Below are 14,448 nucleotides of genomic sequence, written 5' to 3' on the forward strand. Positions count from 1 at the left end.
AATGACAGCACAGATCTCCCAGGGCTGTAGTGAGGATCCAATGAGCTTCTCAAAGCTCCTGGCTGCAGTAAGCTCTATATGAGGTAATGTGTAGAGGGCTCAGCACAGCGCTGGGCGCACAGTAGGTGCTATATGAGCAGGACCCTGAGGTCCCTCCCTGGGAGCAGATCGAAGAATGTGGCCGTGTCTGAAGCATGAAGCCCGCGGTGGGGGGTGGGGATGCGGTGTCCAGAGGATGCACGGGAAGGACAAACCACTGAAGGGTCAGTCACCCCGGACCTCACTGATGGGGGGGGCGACCCCTTCTCCGGAGATGGAGGCCCCCCCATCTAGAATACCGGCTCTAATAGGACTCTGCCACCCAAGGGGGAAGGAGTGGGGCAGAAGGGAAACTGAGGCAGGCGGCGGGAGGAGGGGCACCCCTGGCGAGTTGGGGAGTTCTCATGATCGCCTAGGAGGGAAGGGCTGCTCTTCGCCCTGTTGGACAGATGGGAAAAATGAGGCAGGGAGCGACGGCGGGGGCCTCGGCCAGGCTCCCCCAGCTCGGGTTTCCCTAAAACCCACGCCATGGGACCCTGTTTTACAGAGGGGGAAACCGAGGCGCGGGGCACTCGGGGAAGGCTTCCCGGAGGCCACGCCGGCTACGTGCCATCCAGCCACACGTCCCATCCCGGACAGAGGCGCATAGCGCGCTGGGGAGCGGAGGGAGAGGGTGAGGGAAGGCCAACCCACGCGGGACCAGAACAATGAGGGGCTCGGCAGGAAGTGGGGGAGGGGCGATTCGGAAGTAGCCCCTCCCCCTGAGGCCGGTCACGCTCCCGTTCCACTCTTCTTTCCCTTCCTCTCCCGGCCCAGGTTGGCCCCGCGGGATGCGCGCGCAGCCGCCACCTCCTCCAGCCAATGGGAGGGGCAGAGGAGGGAACCCGCGCGCTGGACGCGCTCCCCAAGCCTGGGAGGGACGCAGGGAAATAGGAAGGGGGGAACGTGCGTGCGTGCGCGCGCTCCGCCCGCCGGGCGCCCGAGCGAGCGTGTGCGCGCTCCCAGGGCCTCTGGGCCGCAGGTACTCCCAGAGTGCCTCGCGTGGCGGCGTCGGGGGCGCGCGCGGCGGCGTCCTCGGCGTCGGGCGCGCGGCCGGGGAGGCGGCGGCGGCGGCGGCCATGTTGTTGTGAGTGCGCCCTGTGTGTCTCTCACGGTCGGGCCCCGGCGCTTCGGGGGCGGCGGAGGCGGCGGACACGGGGACGGGCACGGGCACGGGCCGGAGGAGGAGGCGGAGGAGGAGGCGGAGGCCGAAGGACGCTGAGGAGACGCCGCCGCCGCCCGACGACCAGGAGCAGCCGCGGGCCCAACGGTCGGTCGGTGTTCCGGGCCGCGGAGGCCGCCCCGTAAGTGCCCCCCCACGCACGGCTCGCAAGCCGGCCTCCCCACGCGCGGCTGCCCCTCCCCACGCGCGTCCCGCCCGGCGTGGCGCCCCCCCCCCCCCGGCTTGCTTCGCGGGGGGGGGGGCGCGCCGGACCGCCCGTTGCGCATGCGCATTTGGGGCCCGCCGCACGGCGGGGGGCCAAGGGGAGGGAAGGGGGTGGGGGCGCGGTCCCATTGTACCGACGGGGAAACCGAGGCCCCGCCTGTCCCTCCTGCTGCCCGACCCCTGGTCTTTTTGTTTCGTGATGGGGAAACTGAGGCGCGCGGTGGTAAGGTGAACTCTCCGGGCGCGGGTGTTGGCGGGACCCCGGATGGGGGAGGCGGCAAGGGGCCCCGGACTAGTGACCTTGGGCAATCCGGTTCTCCCCCGAGCCTCAGTTTCCCCAATTGTCAGTGGGTCGTGTTCTGTTCGAGGGTGGGTGCGGTCCAGGTTCCAGTAGCCCCCTTCCGGCCGGCACGTGTCCCGGCCCCCCCACCTTGGGACAGGACTGGGATGGAGGGGAGAGGGCAAGGCAAGGAGCAAAGTCGGGTTCCCAGCCCGGGGTGCGGGACACACGGGCCCATCCACGAGCTCCCCCTGTCAGGGTCGGGGCTGCCCGTGCTCCGGGACCCCGAGGCCGTAGGGGGGCCCGCCTTCGGAATCTGGTCCTTGTGGGCAGTTCTCGGGGGGAAGAGGGACCCTGGGGATGTGAGGAGGCCCGAGGATGTTTGGGGGGGCCGCTTTCTGAATCCGGTTCTTGCAGGCACCAGGGTCCCGGGTGGGGGGTGGGGGGGAGCAGTGCCCGGCGCCGTGGCCAGAGCTCGGGCAGAGGCTCGAGGAAGGGTCTCCTCCAGCCCGTCGGGCCCCTTCCCTCGCCATCTCTCGAAGCATGGAAGCTTCTCCCGAGAATGGGCTTGTCTGGGTCCGAGCGGAGTGGGGGCTTCTTTTCCTAACTCATGCCGAGCTGTCTCTCGGACACCACTGGACTTTATCGAGGGGAGGGAGGTCTGTCAGCCCTAGATGGGGTCTGTAGGTGACTCTTTAGCACGTGACCCGAGGTATGGGAGGGGATTCTTTGAAGGGGATGGTCACCTTGCCAGGGATCGTGTGCAGGGTTCGGGAGCTGTCTGATTTAAAAAGAAGCTCTGCTCCGACCCCGATGTGCTGTTTGCCCTAAATTAGTGCTCCCTGCGCTTGAGAAAAAGGTAGTTTTACTAATGATGTTAGTAACAAGTAACCCCTCAGAAGGACAATGACACTTAGGACCCAGCTGCTTTTATATACTGTTGTTTGGCCAGAAGTTGGGAAGAGTATTAATGGTAGCGCCTTAAAAAGCTCATGCAAGTCACCTCCAATCTGCATGTGTGCAGCCTTCCCAGGACTGCATGGACGGTGGAAAGAATTCTGGATTGCTGCCTTGGGCTCCAAGTGCTCTCTAGCTGTGTTTCCCTGCACCTTGGGCCTTCTTTCTGAGAAGTGAAGGCAAAGCCTGAATCTCCCGTTGGTTGTGGGATACACGGTGATGGGGCAGTCTTCTTGTCACACTGCTTGCTTCCTCAACAGTGCTACTGAAGGGTCAGCATTTCATTTTTTAGGTATGCATCACCATTCCAGCTTTAAGGGCACTTGGATAAAGTCTAATCCCTGTGCAAACCTTGCTCAACCTTTTCTTAGCCAAAAACATGAGTGGGACCAAAAAGATAAGACCATCTTGTTTGTAACATTGCAGTGATTGCCACACAAGAAAAAGTTTTCATTTTGAAAAGCTTTTTAATTCCGGAAACATAAATGCACGTGTTGGGATTTTTCCGTTGAGAAATTCCATCTTGTGTAAACTTGGTTCCAATTCAAATATAGAAAAGTCACCTTTCTGCTCCTTACCTGAGGTCAGTATGGAAGCAATTTGCAGAATGCTTCTCTTGGTGATGTAGATTCAGAAGCACAAGGCTTTCTTGCTTTTTGTCATTGAATTTTCTCAATTTTAGTTGACAACTTTTCAAAATACTAGCATAGTTGTAGATAGTTTAGGACTTTTTCAGTTGAGCACATTTATAAATCTTTGGGCCTACCAGAGAGTCATTTCAGATTTTTCAATGAGCCATCCAACAAAAGAAAGGGATATCCTAACTTTCCATTAGATGCTTTGCTTCTCTCTGCATTTGGGAATCCACTTGAATAGTCTTTTTTTTTTTTTTTAACACCAGCCACTGGATGCTTTGGAATGAATTGGCAGTGGTTGTTGTTTTAGCTTTGGGGTGGTAGCCAGACCCTGCCTGTCCTGCATGCAACTTATTCTTAGTTCTTTATGTCTGCCTGTCCACCTCTCCTTTGTACGATGCTTATTTACATGATGATAGCAGTTTACACTTGATAACCCCTCCCCTTCCACCCCCCCCACCCCCACCATGGATGGAAAATCCTTTTAGATGTCAGTGTTTTCTGTACATCTTTCCAGATTGCACTGTGGCAAATAGTAATGGATTTATGTAGAGCTTTAAAGTTTTCAAAGCCCTGTGAGGCAGCTTAATCTCATTTTACAGGTGAGGAACTGAGGCAGACAGGGTCAGGTGACTTGCCCAGCATCTTTGTGGTTGCTGGAGGGGTTTTGTGCTGTGTGCCACACTCATGGGGGAAGAGAGTAGCCTAAGGAGACCATGATCTCTGGCATCTACTGAAACGTGCATGGTTTTCATGTTGCTGCAACTCTAAGTGTGGCGGCGTCTGTTTCCCTCGCTGTTTTCCTTGTGAACTGCATTTAAATTTTTTGTTCTTGTTGAGCACTGGAAGCTGGGAGATAATATATATTCATTCAGCATGCATTTTAGTAAAAAAAAAAAAAAAGTACATTCTCTTTGTCAAGACCACATAGGCTAAGCCCTGAGGAGGCAAAGAAAGGCAAAAAGACCCTTTCTCAGAATGCCCGTTTGAATGGAGGGTGTCAGGATGATACCAGGAAAGGCATGTATGTAGTAGGTGGGCTCCAGAGTGAGATTGTGAAGGAAGCCAGGGAAAGGAGGCTGAGATGAGGAGGGAGGACATGCATTCCACACGTGGGGGACAGCTTCTACAAGGCCTGGAAAGGGAAGAAGGGTCCACATTCTGGACAGCTTTAAATGCCTAAGGGAGAACTTTTCTATTTGGTGCTGAAGGGCAGAAGTCACTGGAGCTTAAATTGAGGTTGCCGTGAGACCCGTGCCGTAGGAAAATTGCTTTGGAAAGAAACTTGAGGCAGGAAGGCCAATAAGGCTGTCACAATAATTTAGGTAAGAGGTACTGAGGGCTTGAGCTAATGATAATAATAATAGTAGCTAACATTCCTATTGGACTCCTCAGTAGTGCAGTGAATAAAGGTCCAGCCTGGAGTCAGGAAGACCCAACTTCCTGAGTTCCTATCCGGCCTCAGACACTTATTAGCTGTGTGACACTGGGCATGTCACTTAAGCCCGTTTGCCTCAGTTTCTTCGTCTGTCAGATGAGCTGGAGAAGGAAATGGCAAACCACTCCAGACTCTTTGATAAGAAAACCTCAAAGGGGATCACAAAGAGTCAGACACGACTGAAATGACTGAACAGCAAAAATAAATACAGTGCTTACTATGTGCCAGTCAACACACTAGGTGATTTTTATAAATATTACCTTGCTTGACCCTCATAACAACCTTGGGAGGTAGGTGCTATCATCCCCATTTTACAGATGAGGAAACTGAGGCAGAGTTTGAGTAACTTGCCCAGGGTCACACAGCCAGTAAGTGTCTGTGTCCAGCTTTGAACTCAGACCTTCCTGACTCCAGGCCTGGTGCTCTGCACTGGGGTGCCTCTGAGCTGCCAGGTGAGCTGGTGTGGTAGCTGTAGGACCACAGAGAAGGGGGCTTCAAAGAGAGGTATCAAGGTAGAAGGGACAGATTAGCTCTGTGGTGTGAGGGAGAGTGAGGAACCTGGTGGTGACCTTGATGATAAGAGGGAAGCCCAAAATTGGGGAGCCTTTTGGGGAAAGCCTGATGCGGTGTATTTGGGACAGAGTGTGAGATGCCTATGGGATGTCCATTGGGAGAGGACCAAAAAGGGCTGTAGCTCTGGAGAAAGGCTAGGGCTGGGGTATATATTGGTAGATTTCAGTGTCGGCACTGGGCTTGGTTCATCTCATCAGCTGCACTGCTTGGTTTTTACCACCACCACCACCACCCCTCCCCCCATCTTGTCACTGGTAGACTCATCAGATGACTTCAGTTTTGGGACTCTTCCCTCCACAGCCCCCTTAGTTTTCTTGCCCCTCTGATTGGAGGAGGGGAGCACAAATCCTCCCAGCTTCTCCCTTTTAGAGAGCTCATAAGCCCAGCCAGCTCTTCATTTCCCACTACCTGCTTTACTTGGTTTCCACTCCACCATCATCATCACCCCCCCCCCCCCCAGGTTTTCAGCTTCCTTTTGTGTTTTGTTCCCCCTTTAGGTTGTAAACTTCTTGAGGGCAGACAAGGGCTGTCTTTTTCTTATTTGTATCCCCAGAGCCCAACAGAGTAGAAACATAATAAATGTTTATTATATTGTGGTGTGCTAGGCTATGCACTTAAGATACCCAGTCCTGCCTTCAAGGAACTTACATGGGGGGGGGGGCGGGGAACAACATAAACATATATAATCAAATACAAAATGTATACAGAGTAGTTTACTATGGTGGGGAGCCTCCACACGGGCCCTCTGCCTGCTTCCTCGGGCATTGGAGCTAAGCTTAGAAGGAGATTGGTGACTTGAGGAGGGCAGGGCCTCCAGGGCTGAGCTGCAGCAATCCCCCAATGCCTTGCATAGGGACCAGCAGGCAGGCCAGCTTGGCTGGCTGTGGGAGGGAGGGAGGTAATAAGGGGCAACCTGCCCTACATCCTCCCTCTCCCCATTCCCATGGGCTTCTGCTTCTTCATCTCTTCTTTGGGATCATTATTGGCTTTTCAGTTACTTACCTTCATTTTAGTGATTTTTTGTTTACATACTTTGTAATTTGAGTATCTGGTTCCTTCAGTTCTTTGTGTATTTCACAGTACTCACATGTGTTCTCCTATTTCTCTGAATTCCTTATATTTGTAATTTACAGCACAATAATATTACATTTCTGTATTAAAGTCATTTTTAAAAAGCAATTTTTAAATTGATGGAACACCTACCTGATTTCCAGGCTTTTTTGTTCTCACAAAAAGTGTTGTATCTGTATTGTGGTATACATTGTTTCTAAATTTGACTTCCTTGCAAAAGTGGTATCTTTGGGATCAAAGAGTTTCATCACTTAATTTGCATGATTTCCAGAATGTTCGGACCAATTCATAATTACACCAATGATGTGTTTCTTAGTGATTCTCTTTCTATGTCCCCTCCCCTCTAATGGTGACTGGTTGTGATTATTGTCATCTCCGTCAGTTTGCAGGATATGAGGCAAAACCTCAGTTGTTTTAATTGGATTTTCTTGGACCTAAGGATTCGGAACATATTTTTAAATGGTCATTTGCAGTTCGCAATTTGAAAACTTTTCACATCCTTTGATCACGTATGTTAGGAAATAGCTCTTAAATATTTGTGTCAGTATTTTCGATATCCAAAATACTTCATACACTTCCCCCTTTCCCAAACTAAACAGTTTTATTTTGTCTTCATTGTCCACACAAAAGCCTTTTAATTTTATGTAGTTGAAATTGTCTGTTGTCTTGTTATGAACTCTGACCTTTTTGGTTAAGAATTCTGTTACCCATACCTGTGAAAGGAACTTAACCTCATCTTGAGCTCCTCCCTGCTTTATTTTTCCTGTTACCTTGTTATGATATTGTCTCATGATCAAAGGAGATATTTTTGGGTAGCGTAGTGGCTAGCACATAGGGGGCACTGAATATTTCTTTTCTTCTACTGTATTCTGTAGCACGGGCAGCTCTAGCTGGGGGGGTTGGGGGGGTTACCTTTACTTGGTTGACCAAAACAAACTTGAGTTTTCTGGAATTTACATTGATTTGAAAGGCAGGACACACACCTTTTGCTCCTGTAGGTCTGGCATGCCACTGAACTTTGGAAAGGTGAGATTGAAAGCTGGTACATTGCTGCCTTTTTTTTTTTTTTGGAGGGGGAAGGCAAAGCAATTGGGGTTAAGTGACTTGCCAAAGCTAGTAAGTGTGTCAAGTGTCTGAGGCTGGATTTGAACTCAGGGCCTCCTGACTCCAGGGCCAGTGCTCTGCTCACTGGGCTTCTAATTCATTCTCATTACTTCTAATTCAGTCACTGCGAAGATCAAGTGTTGCTGGTTTGTTTTGAGGGACAAGACTATGGTTTCTATGATCGATACCTCAAAGGAGGCAGGATAAGATCAGTCCCTACTTGGAGAAGCTGAAAATCCCATCTTAAAACTGATTGCTGTGGGGTGAAATCCTGACTGTGCTTACATTGCTCTGTCTGGAGGGGAGCAGCCAGGAAAGGGCACAGTGAGGGAGAGCAGGACTTCTGACATTGACAGTGTCACGCTTTCCTTCTGACATTCAGCTCTCTACTTTAAATCAGTTCTGGCTATCTCTGAGATGTCAGAGTAAATTCCCATAGCCAAGTATTACTATTCTCCAAGCTTATGTTTTGCTTATGAGATTAAGAGCCAGTATATAAGTTTAATCAATTTTTCTTATGGAGAGTTTGTTTAAAACTCATTCTCCTTTGATGGAACTTTAGTAGGTGTTGTTCAAAAGTCAGATGTTGGCTTCACTTTTTTGAAGAGGCAAGCAAGTTCATTGTAAAGTGGTTCATGTCAAGCATAATTTGGCAGGCGTATTCTGAAAGGTTTTGAAGCTCAGGGAGACATTTTCTATCAAATTTGGCAAGTTACTTGTGAGTATTTGGGGTCTATTTTTAATCACAGAGTGTTTGGGTGATGATAATGGTCATCTGCATCACCCTAAACAAGGCATTGGGTGGTGAGGGGGATATGTGTGAATGTGCATGTAGATCCGTCTTCTACTTGTATGTAGTGTGATCAAAGCATTTCTCTTCGTGTGAGGCTATTTTCACTTGTAAATGTGAAATGAAGGTGTCTTGAAGCAAAAATTAAGTGGTTTCTCCCAGGTATCCCTAAGAACCCGCCACACTATACTCAGACCTCTCGGCAAGCTTAGGGCTTTGTTTAGATGAGTTGTGATGTACATTCAAGAGTTAATCTGCTTCTGCCTCTGGTATTCGGTACATTGGCCCTGAGAGGTTAGATTGGAAGGTTGTGCTTTTCAGTTTGCATTTTTGTGAGGTAACAAGCATTTATTAAGCTACTTTTGGGTGTTAAGCACTTTAATGGAGTCTCGTTTGATCCTTAGGATACCCCTGAGAAGTAGGTGCTATTCCCATTTTGCAGCAAAGGAAACAAGACAGACAGAGGTTCAGTGACTTCCCAAGGTCCCACTGTTAGAAATGCCTGAGGATGGGTTTGAACTTAGTGGCCTTCCTGTCTCTGGGCCTGATGCGTTGCTGACTGTGGCCCTACTAGCAGTTATTTATAAAAAACTTACCTTAGTTTGGTTCCCCTGTTGAGACCAGAGGTCTTAGGATCATTACCACAAAGCCGAATGGGACCTTAGAGGCCATCTAGCTCCTCAGTCAGGAGGCATTTAGTAAGTGTCTCTGTATAGGTACCCCTTACACCCTGGGGACCCACGATCACAAATGAAATCATCTCCAGTGAGAGGTCTAGAACTGTGATTTCATTGTGTTCCCTCCACCTTTGAAGGTTGGGGAGGTGAGTGATTAGTTTATGATCAGAGGCAAGACTTGAACCCAGGACTTCCTGGCTTGGAGATTGGCTCTTTATCTATTTATGCCATACTGTTCAATGTGTGGGATACAACATTACACATGTATGTGTGTATGTATGTATATGCCAGGTCCTTTAAATTTTTGGCTGGGGTGCAGGAAGAAGAGGCAGCTGTGAAGATCTGGTTTAGCTTCCTGTCAGAGGCGGCCCTCCAGCTGAACTTTGAAGGGATTCTGAGAGAAAGAATGCATTGGAGTCAGGGGCTGCTGATTGCAAAGGTGTTGAGCTGGGAGCTGGAGGGTTGTGTTGGAGGAATAGCAAGGATCCACTTTGGCTGAGCTCTGTAGGAAGGTCAGATTTGCTGCAAGAGGAAGGTGCCAGCCAAGGGGCCCCAATAAGGGGGGTGGAGGGGAGAGACACTTGGGGTTGCTTTTTGTTTCTTTTTCCTTTTCCTCAGCAGGCATTTGAGTAGGGATGAAGCCAAATGTGGCCATTGGAAAATTAACACCATTAGCAAGATAAACAAATCATTGGTGGTAGTAGTTTATTGTGTGCATGTTCTCTTTTCCAGTTTGGAAGGAATAGCACCTTTGGAGTCAGGCCTGGGCTTGACTCTTGGCTGTGTTGCTGCCTCTTGGAAAGAGATCTTTGTGGACTGAAGGAAGATGGTTTAACTGTTAAGGTTCCAGTTTGAGATGGATGTAAATCAAAACATTTGTTATCTTGTGTTACTGTAAGATAGGAGGGACCATGTAAGATTATTCTGCCATTTTGAGTCACCACAAATTTCCTTGTGCAGGTCTTCCAAAGGAGCAAATTCAAAATGTTTCCTAATCACACATGGGGCAGCAAGTAAGAGTACCTGGCCTGGAGTTGGGAAGGTCTGAGTTAAAATTTGGCCTCAGATGTAAAGTGCTTAGCATAGTGCTTGGCACATAGTAAGTAGTCTATAAATGTTACCTATTCTTATGAAGGAGAATTTCACTAAAAATTTTGGTACTTGAAAAATTGGGCAGAGAACAGGAAGGCAACATTTCTCTGCCCACTGGTGTGTAACAGATTGGTCAGCTCTGGATTCTGGATGAAGTTTCTAAGTAGATTCTCATTATGCTGATAAAATAATAGCTGACGTTTCTGTAGAGCTTTTAAGATTTGTGAAGCCTTTTCCATTTGATCTTGTGTGGGATGAAAGACCCTCACCAATTAAAAGTTAATTTATAATAAGGAGCCATCTCAGGGTGGGATCAGAAATAAATTTTATTCCATTCTCGAGAATAGGGCATCCTCTGCTAGTGCAGAGCAGAACCAGCAAAGGAGGTGAAGTACAAGGGGCAAAGCACCAATAATTATACCTAACACAAGAGAATTCCCGCCTACCTCTGACCCTTCTCACCATTGGCTGGGAGGTGGGCTTACAATTTGAGCACAAAAGCTAGACAAAGAACCGGGAAATCGAGGCACAGAAACTCCAATTCCCATTCCTTTAGTTAATGATTACAACTGAGGTGACATCTATAACTCTAAAGGAAGAGAATAGGATAAGGGGAGGGGGAGACCCTCTCCATTCTTTTACAGTACTTATGCAGTAAAGGAAAGGCGGTCACAGTGACCCTATTCTTACTGAGCAAATCTTTAAACCAGAACTATAAGAAAGCACAAAAAGTTTCAGGGTAAACTTTCCCAGAGGGTGAGCTATCAGACTCTCATGGCCTCAGAATTTTTCCACTTCCCTATTTTTTGATTTTTAAACATTTCTTATATATTTATACATATCTTCCCTGTGAAGTCTTTGCATTTTACCTCACACAATCTCATTTGAGCCTTGAGAGAAGTACCACAAACGTTCTCATTCCTATTTTGCTGATGTGGACAGGGGCCAGGTGGGTCCCACAACCTTTGGGGCCTAGAGGTTCTTGATTTGATACTTTTCTTAGATTTTAGGGGTGAGTCTGGAAGGCCCTCTGACGGACCTTGTGAGTGAAACAGTGCTAGGTACACTTAGATGCTTTCAGAAATTGTGTGGCCAGACTTGAGAAGAGTCTTTGGGGACTCATGGCAGCCTGAAGGTGGAGGGGTCTTGTGCTCTCCTTTGAGTTGTTGGGAGGGAGAGTTTCCACTTGGGTTCAAAAAATTAGCCTCGAGAGAAAGATTTGGGAGGTATATTTAGATTGCAGTTCATCTGAAAAAGATTGAGGGTGGTGTTTGAGGTTGGGGGCAGGTAGCAGAAATAATCAGAGTTTAGGCATTTTAAGTTTATGGTGTCTCTAGAACATCCATTTTTAAATAGCCAGTGGGCATTGCCAGGCTGAAGGTCTGGGGCTGGATATGTAAAGCTGTGAGTCATCTTCATTAAGATTTTGTAATTAAGACATTATTTGTAACATTGGAGAAAACTGCTTCAGTTGCCTGAAGGGCTTAGAAACCAGATTGCCCTGGTTTTGGTGAATGAGAGGAGAGGAAGTAGATAAAGAAAGTACAGACAGATTCTCCAGGAGTTTGGTTGAAAAAAAGAGGACAGATATAGGAGGAGAGGGCCTAAACAAGTGGGATATTTTTCTTCTAATTACATGAAAAGAGTGTTTTCAACATTGATCTTCATAAGATTTTGAGTTCCCGATTGTATCTTTTCCCCTCCCTCCTCCCCTCTCCGCAGGCAATTTGATATAGGACATTCATGTATAATCATATTAAACATATTTACACATTAGTCATGTTGTGAAAGAAGAATCAGAACAAAAGGGGAAAAAAACCATGAAAAAAAAGATGAAAATAGTCGTCTTCTGCATTCAGACTTCCTAGTTCTTTCTCTGCATGTGGATAGCATTCTCCATCATGAGTTTTTTGAAATTGTCTTGGATCATTGTATTGCTGAGAAGAGCTAAGTCTATCAAAGTTGATCATCGCATAGTGTTGCTATTACTGTGTACAATGTTCTCCTGGTTCTGCTCACTTCACTCAGCATCAGTTCATGTCTTTCCAGGTTTTTCTGAAATCTGTCTGCTCATCATTTATAACGCAATAGTATTCCATTACATTCATATACACGACTGGTTCAGTCATTCCCCAATTGATGGACATCCCCTTAATTTCCAGTTCTTTGCCACTGCAAAAAAAGAGATGTAATGAATATTTTTATACATGTGAACCCTTTTCCCTTTTTTATGATCTCTTTGGGATACAGACCTAGCAGTGGTTTTGCTGGATCATAAGGTATGCACAGTTTGGTTGCCCTTTGGGCATAGTTTCAAATTGCTCTCCAGAATGGTTGGATCAGTTCACAACTCCACCAGCAATGTATCAGTGTTCCAATTTTCCCACATCTTCAACATTTATCATTTTCTTTTTCTGTCACATTAGCCAATCTGAGAGATGAGGTGGTACCTCAGCATTGTTTTAATTTGCATTTCTCTAGTCAATAGTGATTTCTAAATAATTTTTTAATATATTGTAAGAGATGAACTGAGCTTTTGTTTCCACAGAAAGTGTCATATGCCAGATAATCTTGTGTTTGTAGGGGAAGGCAAGAAGGTGAATGGATTGGAAAGTCTTGGAAATGTTGATTAACACTTAACTGAACTAGGATGTGGGTGCCTGCTTATTCTCATATCTATAGGCAAACAACTCCTTCCTTGTACTTTAGTTAAAATCCACCAGTTCAGAGGCCAGAGGAGAATTTCATTACTCTTCTTATGTTAATGGTAAAGGAAGCTTGAAACTTCCTGATCAGCCTCTTATGTATTGGGGGATTCCTTTGTAGAATCTTAAGTGTAAACAGGAGTGGAAACACATATGGGGGGGGTGTCTAGGTTTTTTTCAGATTATGAACTCTGAAGTACACCCAACCAATAAGTGGCAGGCAGGAAATTCAAATAATATAAAAAGGCTGGCGTTTGTCTGAACAACCTATACTCTCCATATGGGAGGCACCCATTCCCTAGGAATGTAGAATAATTGGCTGAGTCCCTGTACTCCGTTAAGGGGGCTACCCATTTATTCAGAGAGAATAAATGTAAAATACAATGAACACCGTCCTGGCTTTCCAACGAGTATTGTTTGTTCCTAGACTAAGTATGTTTCTTACAATTTGGGGGCTCATTGCTGGGATTTCTATAGCATCAGGGAGGAGAGAACTCACTGGGGACAAGGGGAGGCGCTCCCGCTCGTTTCCAGTGGTCCCAAGTATCCACAGGTTGGAGTTTCCCTTCTTCAGACTACTAAATTCCTGGAGCTATTTTTTGGAATCTTTGGGAACCCAGGAATGTAAGTAAAGAGATTGAATAAGAAAAAGTGAAACTGGATGGCTGGGGATTGCTTAAGTTAGGTCCCTGAGCAAGGCAAGGAAAATTTGGGATCTAGGTACTGCTTTGTCAAGTCTCAGATTCTAGTTTGATAAGTCAGGTTTGCCTAGAATGGGGAAAGGAGCTCTTAAAAGAAAAAGGTACTGAGGACAAGGATAAGAGTTCCTCCTAACATTTTATCCAAAAAGCCTATTGGGATAAATGCTGGCTAACTGGAAAATCAGTGGGTTAACCCAGGATAAAGATAGAATCTGGACTTCCTGTTTAATTTGTTTATATGCTGGAAAAGGCAAGTCAAAGAGTGTAGGGGAAGTGTCAGGTCAGGATTAGAAAGAAATAAGATATGTGCAGTTTTAAAGGGGCTTTAATTAAAGTCCACCAGAAGGATAAATAGATAGAAGGAAAGGTGAGAAAGTTTAAGCATGTAGGAAGGAGAGGAACCTGGGTAGAAAGGAAAGTATAATCTATTTACAGGAAAGCAGAAAAGGTTTGGAAATTTTGGGGGAAAGAGAAGCTTTCGTGTAAGAGGACACAACCAAAAGGTAATTGAATTCATTCTGGTCATATTTAGAAATGTGAAATGTGTCACTCTTAATGCTTAAGATAGGTCTGAATTCAAATTCTAAATTGGTTTCCAAATTATCATTTTTTTTAATGTATGCTGTCTTGTCTAATGTCTGTGTGTTTGAGAAATGTTTTGTGGTTTGTGGTGAGAAATTTCTAAGAGAACATGGGGAAAGAACTCCTACTTTTAGGCTTTCAGTGGAGATTAAGATTTTTTTTGATTCCAACACTGGCCAAAGTTGGAATACCAGACTAAAAGTTTAATTATAAAAAGCCAGCACCTTTTAGAACAACCGATAAGGAATCAGAGCCAAAGCAGCCCAGAGGAAACAGGGCTGATAGGGAAAATAGAGCTGAGGTTTTGAATCCAGGCTATAAAGTTTGTATTTTATGTTTGAATCAATGTATCTGATATCAGGCAAAGTGTTTTAAAAC

At 46.9% G+C, this 14,448-nt stretch overlaps 1 protein-coding gene across 5 annotated transcripts in view; it reads left to right on the top strand.

The window, feature by feature from the left end:
- Window positions 1–1,266: 1,266 nt before the first annotated feature.
- The window catches only part of PUM2 (pumilio RNA binding family member 2), a 91,221-nt gene continuing 78,039 nt past the window's right edge, over window positions 1,267–14,448 (top strand). For all 5 annotated transcript variants that reach the window (XM_036749165.1, XM_036749166.1, XM_036749169.1 and 2 more), the window contains exon 1: window positions 1,267–1,382. The gene's annotated coding sequence lies outside the window, so the exon portion shown is untranslated. The remainder of the gene's footprint in view (window positions 1,383–14,448) is intronic.

This window comes from Trichosurus vulpecula, chromosome 3 (genome assembly GCF_011100635.1).
Source record: "Trichosurus vulpecula isolate mTriVul1 chromosome 3, mTriVul1.pri, whole genome shotgun sequence".
Lineage (NCBI taxonomy): Eukaryota > Metazoa > Chordata > Mammalia > Diprotodontia > Phalangeridae > Trichosurus > Trichosurus vulpecula.